The sequence below is a fragment of the Dendropsophus ebraccatus genome, chromosome 2 (genome assembly GCF_027789765.1).
Source record: "Dendropsophus ebraccatus isolate aDenEbr1 chromosome 2, aDenEbr1.pat, whole genome shotgun sequence".
Lineage (NCBI taxonomy): Eukaryota > Metazoa > Chordata > Amphibia > Anura > Hylidae > Dendropsophus > Dendropsophus ebraccatus.
Genome location: NC_091455.1, coordinates 143,624,749 through 143,643,589, shown reverse-complemented (window position 1 = coordinate 143,643,589; position 18,841 = coordinate 143,624,749). Strand labels below are relative to the sequence as shown.

Below are 18,841 nucleotides of genomic sequence, written 5' to 3'. Positions count from 1 at the left end.
GCTTTGTGGGAAGCAGAAGTTACTGGCACATGACACTACATCACAGATGGCCACCAGTGCTGCCCATGGCCACCTTCTCACTGATGCTGCCAGCTGTACTGTCACCCACAGCTGCGGAGCACCCTGTAGGCTCGGGGCATGCTGGGAGTTGTAGTCTTCCTTCAGATGTGTAGACAGGTTGTGGACTACTCTAAGGCTCAGGCTATAGACTTCCTTAGCTCAGGGACCAGCACACAGGTGTCCTGTATGACAGGCTGGTACAGAGTCATGTTGGAATGAAATACACCAGCAGATTTATATTTAGGAGCTCACCTTTTAGTTATGGACTGGCTATCATGGACTGGCTATAGGGTCCATTTACACAGAAAGATTATCTGCCAAAGATTTGAAGCCAAAGCCAGGAATGGATTTGAAAAGAGAAATCTCAGGCTTTCCTTTATTACTTGATCTCTGTTTATAGTCTGTTTATATCTATAGTCTGGCTTTGGCTTCAAATTTTAGGCAGATAATCTGTCAGATAATCTGTCTGTGTTTAAAAAAAAAAAAAAATTGGTACAGGGACGGCAGTAAAAGAGTTTTGTTTGCCTGGAAAACCCTGTTAAAGAGTACCTGTCATTAGAAATTTTCTTTCATTGTAATTAAAAGTAACATTTGATATGTCATCAGGCCTGTCAAATGATTGATTGCAGTTGGTCTCACTGCTGAGACCTGCTGGGACCAGGAGATATAGCCAGGGAGAAAGAGCGCGACAGCAGCGTGATCCATTCCCTGACATTGTAAGGGCCCTATTATATGGATCGATGATTGGCCAAAATGAGCAGATTATCGCAATGTATAATAGAGACAACAATCAGCCGATGAAACGATCGTTTATTTAGGTTTGGACCTAAAACCTCTGGGCGCAGACCACACATCGCTACGTGTAATAGTCATGTGCAGCCGCCGGCTGACGATTGCCCAAACACCTGATACCTTACCTCTCCCCGCTCCCAGTCTTCTCTCCTGTGCTTCGCAGCTGCAGCGTCTGAGCAACCTGTCAGCAGACAGGCCATTCAGCCTATCACAAGCTGTGGCGGCCTGCACAGGAGAGAAGACTGGGAGCGGGGAGAGGTAAGGAATCAGGTGTTTGGGCAAGGGCTGCATGGACATTGCTAATGATGTCCATGCTGCCCGATTATGGGACCATCTAATAGGTCCCGTAAACGGCGTTTGTTCACTAAAATTATTGGGCCGTAGTCGGGCCATGTAATAGGTCCCCAAGTCTATAAGGCTACATTGTCGGAATTAGCAAGCAGCCGGGTAGTGAATTGCGCTGCTGCCGTGCTCTTTCCCCGGGTATATCTCCTGATCATGGTGGGTCTCAGCAGTGAGATCAGCTGAGATCAATATTTTGACATGCTTTATGACATGTCAAAAGTTACTTTTAATGACAGTGAAACAAAATTTAACCGAAAACATTTAAGCCTGCCATGTGCAAGCATTGATTAGTGTTTTTTTTTGTGCACCATTTTCTGTCACCAAGAACAGCAACATATTTAGCTGTAAATCTGTGCCAAAAATTGGAGGGACAGCCTGAGATTTCTGCAGTGGATACTCAATGGATCTTAACTAGAGATGAGCGAGCCGGGTTCAGGTTCGAGACGATCCGAACCCGAACGTTCGGTATTTGATTAGCGAGGGCTGCTGAACTTGGATAAAGCTCTAAGGTTGTCTGGAAAACATGGATACAGCCAATGACTATATCCATGTTTTCCACATAGCCTTAGAGCTTTATCCAAGTTCAGCAGCCACCGCTAATCAAATGCCGAAAGTTCAGGTTCGGATCGACTCGAGCATGCTCGAGGTTCGCTCATCTCTAATCTTAACACATTTTTGCACATCTGTCAAAACACGTGAGGTGGACATTGTCTAGTGGTGTATTTACACAGCCAGATTTATCTGACAGATTTTTTAAAGTGATTGTACCACCAGGCCCAGGCTGAAGCACTGGAGGTGGGCCGACCCACCCTTAGTGGGAGGAAACCCCACCCCTCTATGATAGGGTTCCATTGATTCTAACGGAATGACGTCATGGAGGGGCTGGGGTTTCTTCCCACTAAGGGTGGGTTGGCCCGCCTCCAGTGCTTCAACCCGGGCCTAGTGGTACAGTCACTTTAAGCCAAAGCCAGAAATAGACTATAAAGCAAAGGAAAGACTAAGATTTCTCCTCTTTTCAAATTCGTTTCCGGCTTTGGCTTTTAAAATCTGTCAGAGGAAAGTTTTATCTCTATTCTCCCCAGACGAATCCAAATGCAAATTAAGCTGCTCACCACTTGGTATTTTGAGAGGGAATTGGGTAATAACTAGAGATGAGCGAACCTCGAGCATGCTCGAGTCGATCCAAACCCGAACTTTCGGCATTTGATTAGCGGTGGCTGCTGAACTTGGATAAAGCCCTAAGGCTATGTGGATATCATAGATATAGTTGTTGGCTGTATCCATGTTTTCCAGACAACCTTAGAGCTTTATCCAAGTTCAGCAGCCCCAGCTCATCAAATACCGAACGTTTGGGTTCGGATCGACTCGAACCCAAACCCGGTTCGCTCATCTCTACTAATGCCCCGTCATCCGTCTATCGCTGTATAGTCAGTCACACCTTTTTGCTAGCTTGGTGTTCAGGGGGATCCATCTGCCTTTCAACCCCCCCACCCCCCCCCCACCCCCCCCCCCCCCCCCCCCCCCCCCCCCCCCCCCCCTCTTTCCATATTCCCTTCCACTTTGCCCCTTTTTTTTAAAATGGCAATTTAGGTCAGGGCCTTTTTAATTCATGTTTCAGGTGTCACTGCCTAAAAAGTCCTTCCAGGTTGCATTTGGCTACAGATCATGAGCGTAGTCTTATGTAGTTGTGCACATGACCAGTTGACGTGCTGACCAATATGACCTAATATGACCACACCTGCCATGTGTTCTTGACACCATGGACATATTTCTCAGGAATAATTGAGAGAACTTGTTTCTTTGTTCACAGTTGTTGAATGCAATTGTTACTATAGTTGTGTAAAAAAAAATAGTAATAACTTTATAAACAAATCTGTCAGATAAATCTGTGTAAACAGCCCATAAGGGTCCTTTTATTTATTTATATATATATATATATATATATATATATATATATATATATATATATATATTATATATTCACACACACACACACACCCCAAAACCAGGAATAGATTTGAAAAGAGGAGAAATCTCAGTCTTTTATGACCTACAGACAGATCCAGTGACCCCCTGCCTGGTAAGGTGATTGCCCCATATGCCATAAATGTTTAAGAGAATACCCCTTGGTGGATGCAGCCAGAAGAGTTCATTGATATGTATGCTGGGAGCATTCTCAGAATTCATTGAAGTTAAAAGCACACCTGGGACGCAGCGTGTTCTGGTGAATGCAGAAGATGCTCTTTCCCTAGAGACACTGTCTGCTCTAAATACATACAATTGTTTTACCTGCTGGGATCCACAGGGGTTGGTGACAGCTGAATATTTCTGGCTGGAATTGGGTCAGTACCTCCTATTTTCTGGAGTATTTGTCATTACTTGATAGGATCGCTTTGTTATAAAATATTCCACTATGTAAATATGTGTAGCGACTGCTCCTTACACTAGAAGGCTGCCGGCCATGGGATGGATAGACTCGCTGGAGTTGACTGTTTATTAGGCCTACACTCTGTGACAAGTGCCTTTCCTTCTGCTGCTCACTATGTGTAGGTTTCCGCTTGTGCGCTGTAGAAGCAGGATGTTTAGGCAGCTATACATGTGGTTTCAGTATTTAGGTTGCCGGTGATAATCGCTCTGGTGATCCCACACCAGACATTGCAAAATGCAAATCAGCACTTCAGCCAGCAAGTGTTCGGGACGAGAATGTAGGGCGACTGTGCTTCGTGCACACTTTACTCCTCAGGAACAGGTGCTCTCATAGGGTGGAGCAGAGGACAGGACAAAGAGCCGTAACCTAAAACTCTTCTTTCAGAAGATGAGTGAATTAAACAATAAGAGGAGATCAGCTTACTCTTTAAATTCAGTATGAAAATAAGTGCCTTATGTCGCTGAAAAAGAATTAAAACTACGCTTTATAGTGTGTTTACACAGAGAGATTTATCTGACAGATTTTTAAAGCCAAAGCCAGGAATGGATTTGAAAAGAGGAGACTTTAGATAAATCTCTCTGCATAAACACACCATACATGTGTTAGGGTAAATTCACACGGGTGGATCCGCAGTGGATTTAACGCTGCGAATACGCAGCTAAATCGGCAGCGGATTGTCATCCCGCTGCCAGTATGTAAGTGCCGGCCGCATTAACCCCCGCCTCCCGGGATGATACATTATCGGCATCACGATCTGGCAGCATCTGAGACTCCCGGTTACCGGAGGTCCCGCACAACCAATCCGTGCGCGGCCCCGCCACAGTCACTGATTGGCTGTGTGGGATCTCCGGGAGCCGGGAGCCTCAGATGCGGAAAGATCGTGGTGCCGGTAATGTATCATCCCGGGCGTCGGGGGTTAATGCGGCCGGCACTTACATACTGGCCAAAAAGTGCCAAGAAAATATTCCCCACACCATGACACCACCACCAGCCTGAACCGTTGATACAAGGCAGGATGGATCCATGCTTTCATGTTGTTGACGCCAAATTCTGACCCTACCATCCGAATGTCGCAGCACAAATCGAGACCCATCAGACCAGGCAACGTTTTTCCAATCTTCTATTGTCCAATTTCGATGAGCTTGTGCAAATTGTAGCCTCAGTTTCCTGTTCTTAGCTCAAAGGAGTGGCACCCGGTGTGGTCTTCTGCTGCTGTAGCCCATCTGCCTCAAAGTTGGACGTACTGTGCGTTCAGAGATGCTCTTCTGCCTACCTTGGTTGTAACGGTTGGCTATTTGAGTCACTGTTGCCTTTCTATCAGCTCGAACCAGTCTACCCATTCTCCTCTGACCTCTGGCATCAACAAGGCATTTCCGCCCACAGAACTGCCCCTCACTGGATGTTTTTTCTTTTTCGGACCATTCTCTGTAAACCCTAGAGATGGTTGTGCGTGAAAATCCCGGTAGATCAGCAGTTTCTGAAACACTCAGACCAGCCCTTCTGGCACCAACAACCATGCCACGTTCAAAGGCACTCAAATCACCTTTCTTTCCCATACTGATGCTCGGTTTGAACTGCAGGAGATTGTCTTGACCATGTCTACATGCCTAAATGCACTGAGTTGCCGCCATGTGATTGGCTGATTAGAAATTAGGGGTAACGTGCAGTTGGACAGGTGTACCTAATAAAGTGGCCGGTGAGTGTATATACAGTAGTTATCCTTCAAGTAAAGTCTTAATATACTTTCACCGCTATTGTGTGAAGACTTTTATTAAAAATTATATGTCCCTGCGTGTATGCTGAAGAAGACAAGGGCCCCAGCACCCTCGGACCCCACTGTGACAGGAAGGTTTAAGAAGGTGAGCCCTAAGGTTGCACTACACCACCCAGCAACACAATACCCTCAGTATATTACCATAATACCACCAAAGGGACATGATAATTTTTCTTGGCGTCACGCTTAGGGCATTATACTTAGTTTAGCATTGCAACCTTTTAGGGGACACTTCTAAGCAGTCAGATTGGTTAATATCAATGGGACATATATGCATTATATTGATCTATTAGATCAGCCCTCTACTGACAAAGCCTGCCATAGGATAACTTTATCAGTATAAGTGGCCCCTAACTGCTGAGACCTTAGGCTACTGTGACAACCGATTTTGTTGCAGGGGTGCCTGTTGCTCCACTGGATTACCAGCAACATATCCCAAAACTAATGGCTCACAGATTTATGTAGTGACGCTCTGCCGCTACATTAATCCTATGCGAAGCTCGGACCTGGCATAGGTTTCCATGTCGTTTTTCAGTGAGAAAAATGGGAAATTCCGCGGATCCAGATTAAAAGGGAATGTAGCGAAAATTTAGTCGCAAAACATGCATTTGCAAATACATTTTTTTGCATCTGGCCCTTTTACTACAAAAAAATAGATCTTTTTACCTTGATAAGTCCCCCCTATTGTGTTTCAAAACTGTAGCAGTTTTGTTCTCAAGTGTTCCCATTTGAAATAAAAACTGGTACTGTTTTGAAATGCGTTGTGCTTTATTGGAATAAATCTTGTTTTTATACTATTAGCAGCCAAACAATCTGCTACTGCTCTGATCTGCGCCCGATTGAACCTATGATCCTTGAGTGGAGGAATTGACCCCATTTACTTTAATGACTCAAACATGGTCACTAAGTTTGGGTCATTTTCCACATGTATAATTTTACTTTGGGGGACTCAAAAGCATAGTACACCACCCTCTTCACGTCTGCAAAATAAATTTATATGTCCTGGAAATGACCTGAATGTAGTTACTAGGTATTCATACATGCGGCCGCCTGGTCAGCATGCCTGCAACTTATCCATGATGCCGCTGGGGCACAGTAAGAGGCTCAGATCAGCCGTGTTTAAATTATTGTGTATCCACTTGTTTAATATGGTGATTGTGCCAGACTATATTGTTATTTAGCTATTATTAAGTGCTGCAGATTTGGTGATTGTGCCAGACTATACTGCATCTCAGTGAGTACTGTAATCAGGATAATGGGGTGACTATGGTGGTAAGATATGGGCTCGTACATTAACCCTTGTGGAGCTTTAGTCTTGAGTACTGTAACTATATAACCATTAATCCCTTGATGCATCGTTTTAGATATTTAATGGGAAATGCGTTAGGTAAGGTCAGTTTAGTTTATAATCAGCCGGCAATTATGAGTATATCTGTCAACTGTAAAAATTATGCCTAACTTGACAGTCATCAGACAAGTATATAACCTACAAAGACCTCCAAAAAACTCATAACACCGCAAAAATTGTTTCCCTCTGTAAACAAGCAGGTAGTGAGACGTGTTGGAGTGTGGAGAGGATGTGTCTTGGTCCATGACCACTGGTTTGGAGACTGTAAGTCCTTGTGGGAATAGATGCATGCTGAATGGGCTGCTCCTAGGCCACTGGGGAGTGTTGCAATAGATTCAGATCACTGCCATAGGAAGCTGCTATATTGTTTACATATGTGCTGCTCAAAGAACTATATCACTGCCACATTATAACTCAGTATTGGGTCGTTATAAGTACTTATTTATGATTACTGGACCAATAGTGGGTTTGTGTTCAATTATATTGTATTTATATTGTTAAGCCATAGTTTGCACTTTAGAACACAGTCTATAAGTAATTCCAGCCCTCACAGCGTTTCTTCTAAATTGTCTGATGTAGTGTATTTGTATATATTTTTTATGGGAAATTGATTTTTGCCTGAAATAAAGATTATGAATTTTTAAATTATTTTTGAGTTATGAATTTTTTGTAGGATATATTTATGAATTTTTTGTAAGTTTTTGTAGGATATTATATATATATATATATATATATATATATATATATATATATATATTTATTTATATATATATATATATATATATATATATATATATTTATTTATATATATGTACTCACTAGTTTACTGCTTACGGACCATTAAAGTGATTGGAATTGCTGCCTATATTTTGGCATCTCTGACTATGACTTGACTGCAATAAATAAAACCAAGTGAAACTAACAGCAGAAACATCTAACTCTCTGTTATGTCCCTATAGCACACAGGACCCTGAAGGTAATTTTCTTACCTTGATCCTCCCTCGTTTTGGGATATTTGTGGCTTAATTCATATGCAAATGAGACATTTTGTGCACTAGGGGCAGGACTACTGGCTGGGCTGCCCCTCCTAATAAATATTGGGATGGCGCTCTAATATCAGGAGAGGTGGCCCCTCCCCCAGTTCATTAAAAGGCCTCATTAGCATATGAAATTAACTACAAATATCCCAAAACGGCTGCCCTGTGTGCTATAGGGACATAACGAGTTAGATGCTTCCTAACTGCTAGTAGTTTCCCTTTAATAAGTTTTATAAGTTTTATCTGGGAACACTTCATTATTTATCTATTGCTCATACACTTAAATAACATGTCAAAATCTGCTGCTGACATATACCTGCATGGGGAGACATGAGCCCCATTTACTTCAGTGTCCCGGACATAGTCGGCTAGTGACCGCTTTCAGGTTATTTCCCACGTGTGCATGTGTTTTTACCTGGACTCAAAAATGTAGGAGTAAAAACTTGTGTACATGCTGGAAATAGCCTGAATGTAGTCACTAGGCGACTATGCGTATGTACACGTCTCCATTTATAGATCTGTTTATGGCTATGGCTAAAAAGAAAATGTGTGTATGAATCAGCTTAAAGATTAAGGCCGCGTCCAGATGCAGTGCAGATTTCTTACCACAAAGCCGCAACAATTTACTATAAAGTTGTGGCCAAAGGTTTTGAGATTGACACTTGGTTTTCACAAACTTTGCTGCTTCAGTATACTATAGATACATCTGACCTAAAGTAAACTGAAGTAAAGTTATAAGCATTTCACACGTTTTTATATTTTCATTGACAAATACATCAAGTTTATGCAAAGACGCAATAATTGTAGTGTTCTGCAAGTCACTGTGAATAAATATCAGGTTCAAGGCCAGATCTTGACTGACGGCAATTTATTGTTGCCTAATCACTGCTTGGAGTTTATCACAATTTCTGTGTTTTTGTTTGATCACACACAGATGAGTTTCTTGTTCACGGAGCCACTAGTTATCACTTTCACCTTGAGACATGTGTAGTCCACCATGCTGGAAAAAGCATTGTTCATCTCCAGGCTGCTCCTGGATCATTGGGAGATCTTGCTTTTGGAGGATGTTTAGATACCATTATTTATTCATGGCAGTATTTTTAAGGGGCCCATACACCTTCAATAACTGGCGGCTGAACGATCACTCGACCTCCCCACACATAGAAGCGTTTGGCACGGCTGAGCGCTGCTGTGTTGTCAATCGGGAGGGGTAAGCTGCAGTGAGAATGCTCTCCTTGCAGCTTATGTCTTTCTAAACAAGGGGGGTCGGCCCCATCACGGCCAACCCCCTATCACCACTGACATCATCTTTCTCTAGTTGTTTGCAATGGCCCCATACTATTTTGATTGATAGCCGAATCTGATGTGACTTGTGTACGGGAACCTTTTGCCAAAATTGTGAAAGCTTCCAATCCTTGGATGAAAGACAACCCCACACTGGAATGATCTCAGGCTGCTTTATTGTTTAAATGACACCAGGACTTCTGTGCTGTGGGAGACACTATGGAGGCACAGGAATTGGTATACGTTAAGTTCCCGCACACCCTTGCCTGTCTGCCATTTTTGATTTTCACAGGGCTTCTCTTTTAATGTATTTTTTTTATTTTTTTAAAGAAATGGCTTCTTTGCTACTTTTCATAGTTCTGCTGCTATGCATACTGCATGTGACATGCTGGACCTAGTCATTCTGGAAACTAGACACTATGAATCAGTTGTACTAGAATGGAGCAGACATTGTCCTGGAAACATTTACACTTAATGTAGAAGATGATGTAAGAGAAGCTACACTTTTTCTACAAAGCTGTGATTTATTTGGATCATTGAGGTAAATTGCAGTATCACATAACTACCCATGATCATTATAATTATATGTAACTGGTTGGTAAATATATAGCAAGAGATGTAAGAAAAATATATAATAATTTTTATATAATATATAAATAATAAAGACCTATAACATCAGAGTGTGACAATGGAAAATTCATGCAATACACCACAGTGCCTCTTTAATAATTTGAGTGTTATAGGATAAGCTAGAAGCCGATTAACTTTGTATGCAGCATTTAAAGCAAATCTGTACCCACTGAGCCCCCCAAACTACTGGTACCATTCCCCAGATGTCTTTTCCAAAATGCCGTCTTAGGGGTGAAAAAAAATCAGCTTTTATTCCTCAGTCACGACAATGAGGCAGGGCCTAGAGCGTTCATGCTCTAGGCCTGTGCCGCCTCTGTGGTGGTATTCTCCTCTCTCTGATTCTCGTACTGCCCCTGGGCCGGATCTTTGGTCTCCTGTGCTCTTTTCTTTAATTGTGCCATAGTGATCCTAGACACGCAGACACAGTGGCACTGCCAGGTTTCATGTTCCTCAACAGTGTGTCATAGTTCCTGCACAGTCTAGGATCGCTACAGCGCATGCACTAGGCCCTGGATTATTGATACCGCTACTTAGAATTAAAAGATGATTTTTCACCCAAAAGACGGCACCAGCAGCGTTTTAGAAAAGAAATCTGGGAAGGACTTCACCTCATCTAAGAAATTATGACAGTAGTTTAGGGGGGTGAGTCAGTGGGCACAGATTTATTTTAACACTCATACTTCAGATATGCTGTTGATGGGATATAAAATGTGGCATTAAAAAAGTGCAGGAAAATCTTAGGTTCATGTAAATATCTGGTTACTAATTTTAGTATATAGTTTTGACCTTCCATATTTTGGTTTGCTTCTAAGGTCAGGCTCATACCAATGTCCGTGAGCAAAGTCTGTCAAACCCACTGATTTTGGTTGGACCAGCTGACTGTCTAATTAGGGGTCTCCTGACTCTCCACCGACTGAAGTTGGGGGAGAGAAGGTTTGGATGTTTTTCTGAGGCAGAGAAAAAGAAATAGCTAAGAGACAACTTGTAAGACATCTTACCCCAGTGCTTTATACACAATTAAGACTGTGCATTACAAGAGGATCTGCTTTTTAGACTGTGAACACAGTGCCTTTACACAGAGATTTATCTGACAGATTTTTGAAGCAAAAGCCAGGAACAGACTATAAACAGGGAACAGGTCATAAAGGAATGACTGAGATTTCTCCTCTTTCCAAAGCCATTCCTGGCTTTGGCTTCAAAAATCTGTCAGATAGATCTCTGTGTAAAGGCACCCTGTCCACCAGCTCTAGGAGCAGTGAAAATTACAAACTAACCCTTAGGATACAAACACACACGGCTTATACGCTGCGTATTTACTGCTGCGATACGCAGCAGATTAGATCTAAATAACTGAACACAGTATCAAATCTGCTGCGTATCTGCTGCGTGTGTTTGTGCCCTAAGGGTATAAACCCACACACCGTATACGCAGCAAATACGCAGCAGATGTGATGGTGAAGATTTGATGCTGTGTTCAGTTATTTAGATCTAATCTGCTGCGTATTTGTTGCGTATTTGCTGCGTATCGCAATAGTAAATACGCTGCATATACGGTGTGTGGGTTTGTACCTTAAAGGTATGTACACACTACGGAATCCTAGCAGATTGCCTACCGCGGATTCTGCAGCTCACCTCTGCTTGCTGAACCTGCTCATTCTTCGGGCAGCCAGCAGAACCTGCCAAACCATAGAATGAAGCCTATGGGACTAGCAGAGTTGCGCACAACCTCGAGCGGTGGCAAGCTGCAGGATTCTGTAGTGTGCACAAACCCTTCTGAATCTGCTGAAAAGTAAATGACACAAGTTGTATAATGGCCAGGTATAGTGCAAATTATCACGTACACACAAATGGCAACTTATTATGAAAAGACACCTGAAATGAAGGATAGACTTTTACTAGTCTTTTTCACAATCCTGTATGCAAACCACAACTATTCCAGTTTTGCCATTTCTTAGGGTCCATTTACACAGAAAGATTATCTGCCAAAGATTTGAAGCCAAAGCCAGGAATGGATTTGAAAAGAGGAAAAATCTCAGGCTTTCCTTATGACCTAAACTCTGTTTATAGTCTGTTTCTGGCTTTGGCTTCAAATCTTTGGTAGATAATCTGTCAGATAATCTTTCTGTGTAAATGGACCCTATGATGTAATCTTCTTGTAAAATAAAAAAAAAAGGTCCTGCTACATTCCCTACTGTGGTTGTGATGAGGATGTCTGGGACTATTTTAGTGCTTGTGTATATGAGACATAAACTGCACACATGTAAACATTGCAGACAAACATAAACTGTGTGTCAATATGTATACAATGTATTTCAGATTGTTATGTAATGCGGAACACAGTATTATACCTAAGTGTGCAGCAGAAAAGAAGAGTGGAAACAGGAAAATGCTTACAGTGGATGTGTCCTTGGAAGGAGCGCTCTATGTTAAACAATTTATATAAAGCTAGAATAATTAAACAGTGTTGGGCAGGTGCTGTAGTCACCTAAAACACAGAATCTGTCCTTCCCAGAAAGAGGAATAAGAAAGTGGATTGAGACTAAGGCTGCATTCCCACGTTCCGTGATCCTGACGGACGTGGAATGCATGTACTGGAGCCCCCCCGTGCCCGGACAGCATCTGTAATTAGATGCTGGGAGCGGGGGAGACTGTATTCATAAGCGCCGCGCTGTAGTAACAGCACCGCGCGGCTGCATCATTACAGCGCGGCGCTTATGAATACAGTTTCCCCCGCTCCCAGCATCTAATTACAGATGCTGTCCGGGCGCGGGGGGGGCTCCAGTACATGCATTCTACGTCCGTGATCCGTCAGGATCACGGAACGTGGGAATGCAGCCTTAGAGTACACAGTGACCTTGTGTAATAAGAAGAATGTTGTGTTGCAATATTACATCTAACATTTGTCAACATTGCTCACATTGTGGCTGTGAATTACAGTGACAAAAATGTGAAAAATCTAGCATTTTTCCAGTGCACAACAGCACCTCGCAAACATTCCAGAATGAGATCGGCACTCTGATGCTTTCGGCTGCTGCAGCCGAAAGCATCCGAGTGCCGAGCCGGCATCAGCGCCATTTTGGAGCTGACACCCGGAGGAGCGATCCACCCCACTAGACACCAGGGAAGTGCTGCATCCGGTAATCGGATGCAGCTGTCATCTTTGATAGCTGCATCTGATTACTGTATTAGCGGGCACGGCGATCGGACCGTGCCCGCTAATAGCCGTGGCCCCAGGCTACACGCGGCGGTTCAGAACGGGGCGGCCCCGCTCTGAACACCTCTTGCGGGCGCATGACGTACCGGTACGGTTAAATGAAGGCTTCCTTTCCTTGACAACAAGCTTAGATTTTTTAAAATGGCTAGAGGATTAAAACATAAAGTATTTAAAATATTTGTAAGGGTACAAACACACACACCGTATACGCAGCAGATCTGCAGCAGATTTACGCTGTGTATACGGTGTGTGTGTTTGTACCCTAATGGTGCGTTCACACCTACAGGATCTGCAGCTAATTTTCTGCAGCAGATTTCATTTAAATAACTGAACACAGCATCAAATCTACTTTAGATCTGCTGCAGATCCTGTAGGTGTGAACACACCCTAAGGGTATAAACCCACACACCGTATATGCAGCGTATTTACGCAGCAGATTAGATCTAAATAACTGAACACAGCATCAAATCTGCACCATTAAATCTGCTGCGTATTTGTTGCGTATACGGTGTGTGGGTTTGTACCCTAAGGGTACAAACACACACACCATATACGCAGCGTATTTTCTGCTGCGATACGCAGCAGATTAGATCTAAATAACTGAATACAGCATCAAATCTGCACCATCAACTCTGCTGCAGATCTGCTGCGTATCTGCTGCGGACACGGTGTGTGTTTGTACCCTAAAACTTTATTTTATTATTCTGTCCATGTTTCCTTTTACATGCAAAAGCAGCTTCAGCTTTGGTAGACTGAAGCCGTCAATGTATTACATACACACCCACTCATGACAAGTGTCTATCTCTTCAAGCCTCTGGAAAAACCCTTAAAAATGTACGTAACTTTTTATCACCATGAGTGAACAAATCCGGTCAAAGTTCCTTAGTGAAAGGGTAACTAACAGCATGTTAGACTCTAACCTGCTGTTTATGTTTCCACAGTTATGTGCCCCCCCAAAATAACAAATGTGATATTGCCGCATGCAGAATTGCCTGAACTATTAAAATATCACATTCCTGGTCTCACATGGTTATCATCATAAACACAAAAAGTACATAATTGCTGATTTTTGGTCAGATCAAATTCTAGAAAATAAAATGTAATCAAAAAGTTTCTTATAGGCAAGTGTGGTACTGAATAAAACTACAGCTCTATAGACTAAAAAATAAAAGTCAGAATAGAACAATATTAAACACTTTTTAAACTTTTTTTTTTTTTTATTAAGGTTGTGTTAACATGTACTGCATGTGCAGCAGATTTCACACTTCAGTACTTAGTACAAATACAGTCTATGGCCCTGAATTCTAGGAGCAGATTTTCATTCCACTGCAAGAATGGAGTGAAAGCCATAACCATTAGCTGCCATGCTGGTAAAAATAATAAATGGCTTACCTGTGAGTGTACTGATTTAATATAGGGGTATAGATAACATGTCAGTTTTGCCACATGGCGAAAAATGTAAACATGAAACCCCCCTAAAATATGAACGTTTTTTTTTTTTTTAAATTCAGTGTTAGGTTAGCTTCACACATACCGTATTGCAGCGGACTTTATGCTGCAGTTCTGCAGCAGATTTGATCTAAATAACTGAACACTGCATATTACAGCATATTTTATTGAAAAATGAAGAGCTCTATTACAAAGTACAATTGGTGTTGCCTCCCCAAAAAAACACTAAAAACCCTAAGAAGAATCTAACCTGCTGAAGTGTCCCTAATGTGCATGGGACGCTGAGCATAACTGCAAGTTTCTTACCTTTATCCTTGGCGTAGTTTCTGTAGTAATAGCAGTTTATTCCCTATGCTAATGAGGTGTTTTGGTGTACTGGGGGTGGGGCTACATCATTATTCCATTTCATCTGTTATCATGTAAGCTCAATAGTTACAGAATTTTCATTCAGGGTAGGAAAATTTGTGCATACGTCTGAAATCATGCCCCCTAGTGTTCTCCAATAGCCACGCTATGTTGTTGGGACTTCTGGTCACTGTTGGAGAACGAAAGGGGCATGCTTTTTTATGCATGCAGAGGCTGCAATGTGGCGTCACAGCCAAGGGTGCAGAACACAAAGGAAGAAATAGTGAAAATACAATCTAAACATGAGCTCAGTATTGTGTAGGGTTTTAATCAGTGGAATTTCCTAATTGATTATTTTCTCAGTACCCTTCTTGTTAAATTCCACATTATATTACAGATTATTACTTCAATTATTCTGAATTTTAACAATTATCTAATTTTTGGAGCCAGTTGTACTGTTTGCAGTTTATAGTTATTTCTGTAGATGCCTAGTTAAGTGTTTCAGGAAGCTGAGCTAGTAAATCAGTTAAGGAACAATAGAGCAGACAAACATATTGTGCGTGAGGAAGCACCCATATGGAAGAAGTTGAAGCCTGTTTGTTTTTTAACATGGGGAAGTTGGTGTGCTTCCTACTCCAGAGTTGGCAAAAAACATATATTTTTCTTTATTGTATATTGTGTTGTCTTGGTATCGCATTGCATCTGTTCATCTTTTGGATTGTATAGCAGAATTTTTGTGAAGATAGTTTTCGATGATTCTGTATGAAGTGTAGAGTAGTTATTTTATTATTATTACTATTCTACTATTATCTACTCCTCATCTTCCACTTCTCTTTAATGATGACAATAAACTGTGTAGTAGTTTACATTTTTTTTATATGTGAAACTGGGGGTTGTTGTTTCAGGATAGATAGATCTAGATTCATAATAATACAAATAAATTGTGGTGTACTGCCATCCCAGTGATCTCTTCCAGTCGATACTGGAAGAGATCACTGCCATCCCAGTGATCTCCCGTACAGACTGGATGCCTTTTGTATGGCATCTGTGGCAAAATAGTGGCACCGATGATCATGTTGCACAATAGGGATGATGGAGGGGGTCGCATTTACTAACTACTTGGATGCTATGGTCAGTATTTAGCAGGTTAAGGGATTATCTACCTAAGAGCTAAAAAATGAACTGCTCCTTACCTGGTCTTACTCACCAAGCCCCCCTTAGTATTTTGAGCTGTCTCCTGTCTTTCTAGCTGCTGCCATTCCTGAGTTACAAGTTTTTTGTTAAAGCTGATCTATAACCAAGATGGGGAACTACAGTTCTCATCCCATCATGCATTTTCCTGATTGGTCTATTTGTGTACTCGCCCCCTTAGCTTTATTTTCTGACCACTGCTGTCATTACTATTGCACATAAACAGTTTTTTTTTTTTTCAGGGATTTTGCATCACATTACACAGTATGTATTTCATACTATAGCTAATGATATAGCAGAGCACGTGCTGCGTAACGGCCATCTGTTTACCGGGCAGTGTAGTTTAGGTTTAGATCTCTGCTTGCTGACTGTCAAGCCCAAAAAATAGAATAAGATATTACTATGAAATGGCTTAGAATGCCCTGATTACACACTCTTTAAAGCTTCTTGCTCTGTCCTTCTGTTTTTTGGATATGTGGGTTTATAGATTCTCTGACACTTCCGTTAATAGTCAGATGGGTGAAAATTTGGTGGAGACGGGCTTAGTCACTGGGCCCGAGTGCAGTTAGTGTGCTTGGTTTCTCTTTTCTTGTTAACATTGCAGATGCTATTGTACTATATTCAATGTTGCAAGATAGAAGCTAAATATGAATCATGGTTATGAAAATGTCATTGGTCTATTTTTGTTCTGCTTGTTTTCTATAGTATAGAAATGCTGTAATGTTGGAATTTCATATGTCCTCTTCTTAGTAGAGCATAAGTAAGAGTGGTGATCTGACAGGCAGCAGTGTTGTCCAGTTGTTTCCACACCTAATGTACAAGTATTTGTACTATACATGCTCAGTGTCTGAACTAGGGAAGTAAGGGCTGTATTAGATGGCTTAATGATCAGGGAAGCAGCCTAATGATGGCTAGATAATTGTGCAGCCCTTGCTTTAAAGGTGAAATAATAATAGAGATGTACTTACCTGCGCACATTCCCCCGGTTTCCTCCTGCCTTGTCCCACCCAACACCGACACCTCTGATCACGTCTCTGAAGTGATAGGCCACTCAGCCAATCACTGACCAAGACGGGACAGTGCAGCAGCCAGTGATTGGCTGAGTGTTCTGTCACCTCAGAGACTGATTGGGAAGTTCCAGAGGCGGCTGTGATGAGCAAGGAATCCCAGAAACAAGCCAGGACGACACTGGGGGAGCGTGCAGAGGTAAGAATATGTCTGTATTATTTTCTTTACCCTCGCATCAGCTGTTGGCTAGACATCATTATTACATGTATAGATGCGCAGCCGATGGCTAATGTTTTTCAAACTTGCTGAAATGCAACCCCCAGGCGATGATCAGCTCCTCGGCTGATCATTGTCTTTATTACACGGGGCATATAAATGCCCCATGCCCTAACTGGTTATGTTAAACATTGTTTGGTTTAATGGATTTACTGAATACCATAAAAATATTGTAAATATTGTATTGTATATCTTAAAAAGCAGTAAAATTGATGTAAATACACAATACTTCTTCCTAAAGGGTGATGGAGACTGACCTAAAAGGGTTGTCTGGTGTTAGGCAACTTCTGATATATTGCTGCTGCTATGTAGAAAACAATAAAGGGCCTATGCTCCCCTGGTGTCATCCTATGGGTTTCTAGTGTCTTCCACTAACTGCAGTGCCTCCATTACGAGACAAACTTGTCTCTCACTGATAGCCTACTCAGCCAATCACTGGCTGGTACTGCCGCGGCCAGTGATTGGCTGAGCGGCCTGTCAGCTGAGACAGGCTGCTCTGAAGCTGGAGCGTGCGGGACCCAGGGAGAAGCACAGAGAAGAGGAGCCCTGCAGCCTGGATAGGTAATGTATAAAGTTTAAACAAGGGCTGCAAGGACATTGGTAACAATGTTCCTGCAGCCCTTGTTAAACGATTATCGGGCCGTGTAATAGGCCTAGTAAACAAGCGCCGATCTAGCAGATCGGCGCTCACTTACATTTATTATCGGGCCTTCATCGGCCCGTGTAATAGTACCCTTAGCGTGCTGTCCCTCCCAAGATTTAATTCTTCTTGGAAGTGGAAGTGATAAAGTCAGTGGGGGACATCAGGAGAGCTCAGACAGGTATTGTCTTAATTGTTTTCTGCATAACAGCAGCAATATATTAAAAGTTGCCCAATGCTGGATATCCCCTAAAAGTTCTTCATAAAGACCAAAAATGTATTATTTAGGAAATATTACTAAGCATAGATTTATTAATGCACAGGCATATCTCTGGCACTACTGGTCTGGTGTAGGAGATTAAATATGCATCTCTTCCCTAGGAGAAAGTACCAATATTATCAGAATCTATCCCTTAAAGTGGTACTCTGGCAAAAATATTTTTCTTCAAAACCAGCTGGTTTCAGAAAATTATATAGATTTGTAATTTACTTCTGTTTACAAATCTCAGCTGCTGGATGTCCTGTGGAAAATGGTATATTCTTTTCAGTCTGACACAGTGCTCTCTGCTGACACCTCTGCCCAAGACAGGAACTGTCCAGAGCAGCAGCAAATTCCCACAGAAAACCTCTCCTGCTCTGGATAGTTCCTGTGTGAGATTTTTAAATAGAAGTAAATTACAAATCTTTATAACTTTCTGAAACCAGATGATTTGAAAAAAATAAAAAGATTTTTGCTGGACAACCCCTTTAAAGCGTTACTGTCACTCGTCAAAAGTTTTAATCACCTGAGTCTTTGTGCCGAGAACCCCACCGATCACTAGAGTAGTGCACAGTTGTACTCTTTGGTGGTGTATGGCATATCCATTTAATGCATGTCACATTATGGTGAATGTGTTATACGGAAGCCCTGAAGATAATCATTACTATATCTATAATCACAAGCTCTCGGCTTTGGATAGAATTTTTTTTCTTGAATAATTTCTTACGTCAACATAGCATGTAGATAGGCTACGCCAAAGC

General features: G+C 42.0%; 1 protein-coding gene across 1 annotated transcript in view; it reads left to right on the top strand.

Moving 5' to 3' along the window:
- ELMO1 (engulfment and cell motility 1) overlaps positions 1-18,841 on the top strand; it is a 264,820-nt gene that overhangs the window by 342 nt on the left and 245,637 nt on the right. The window lies entirely within an intron of this gene.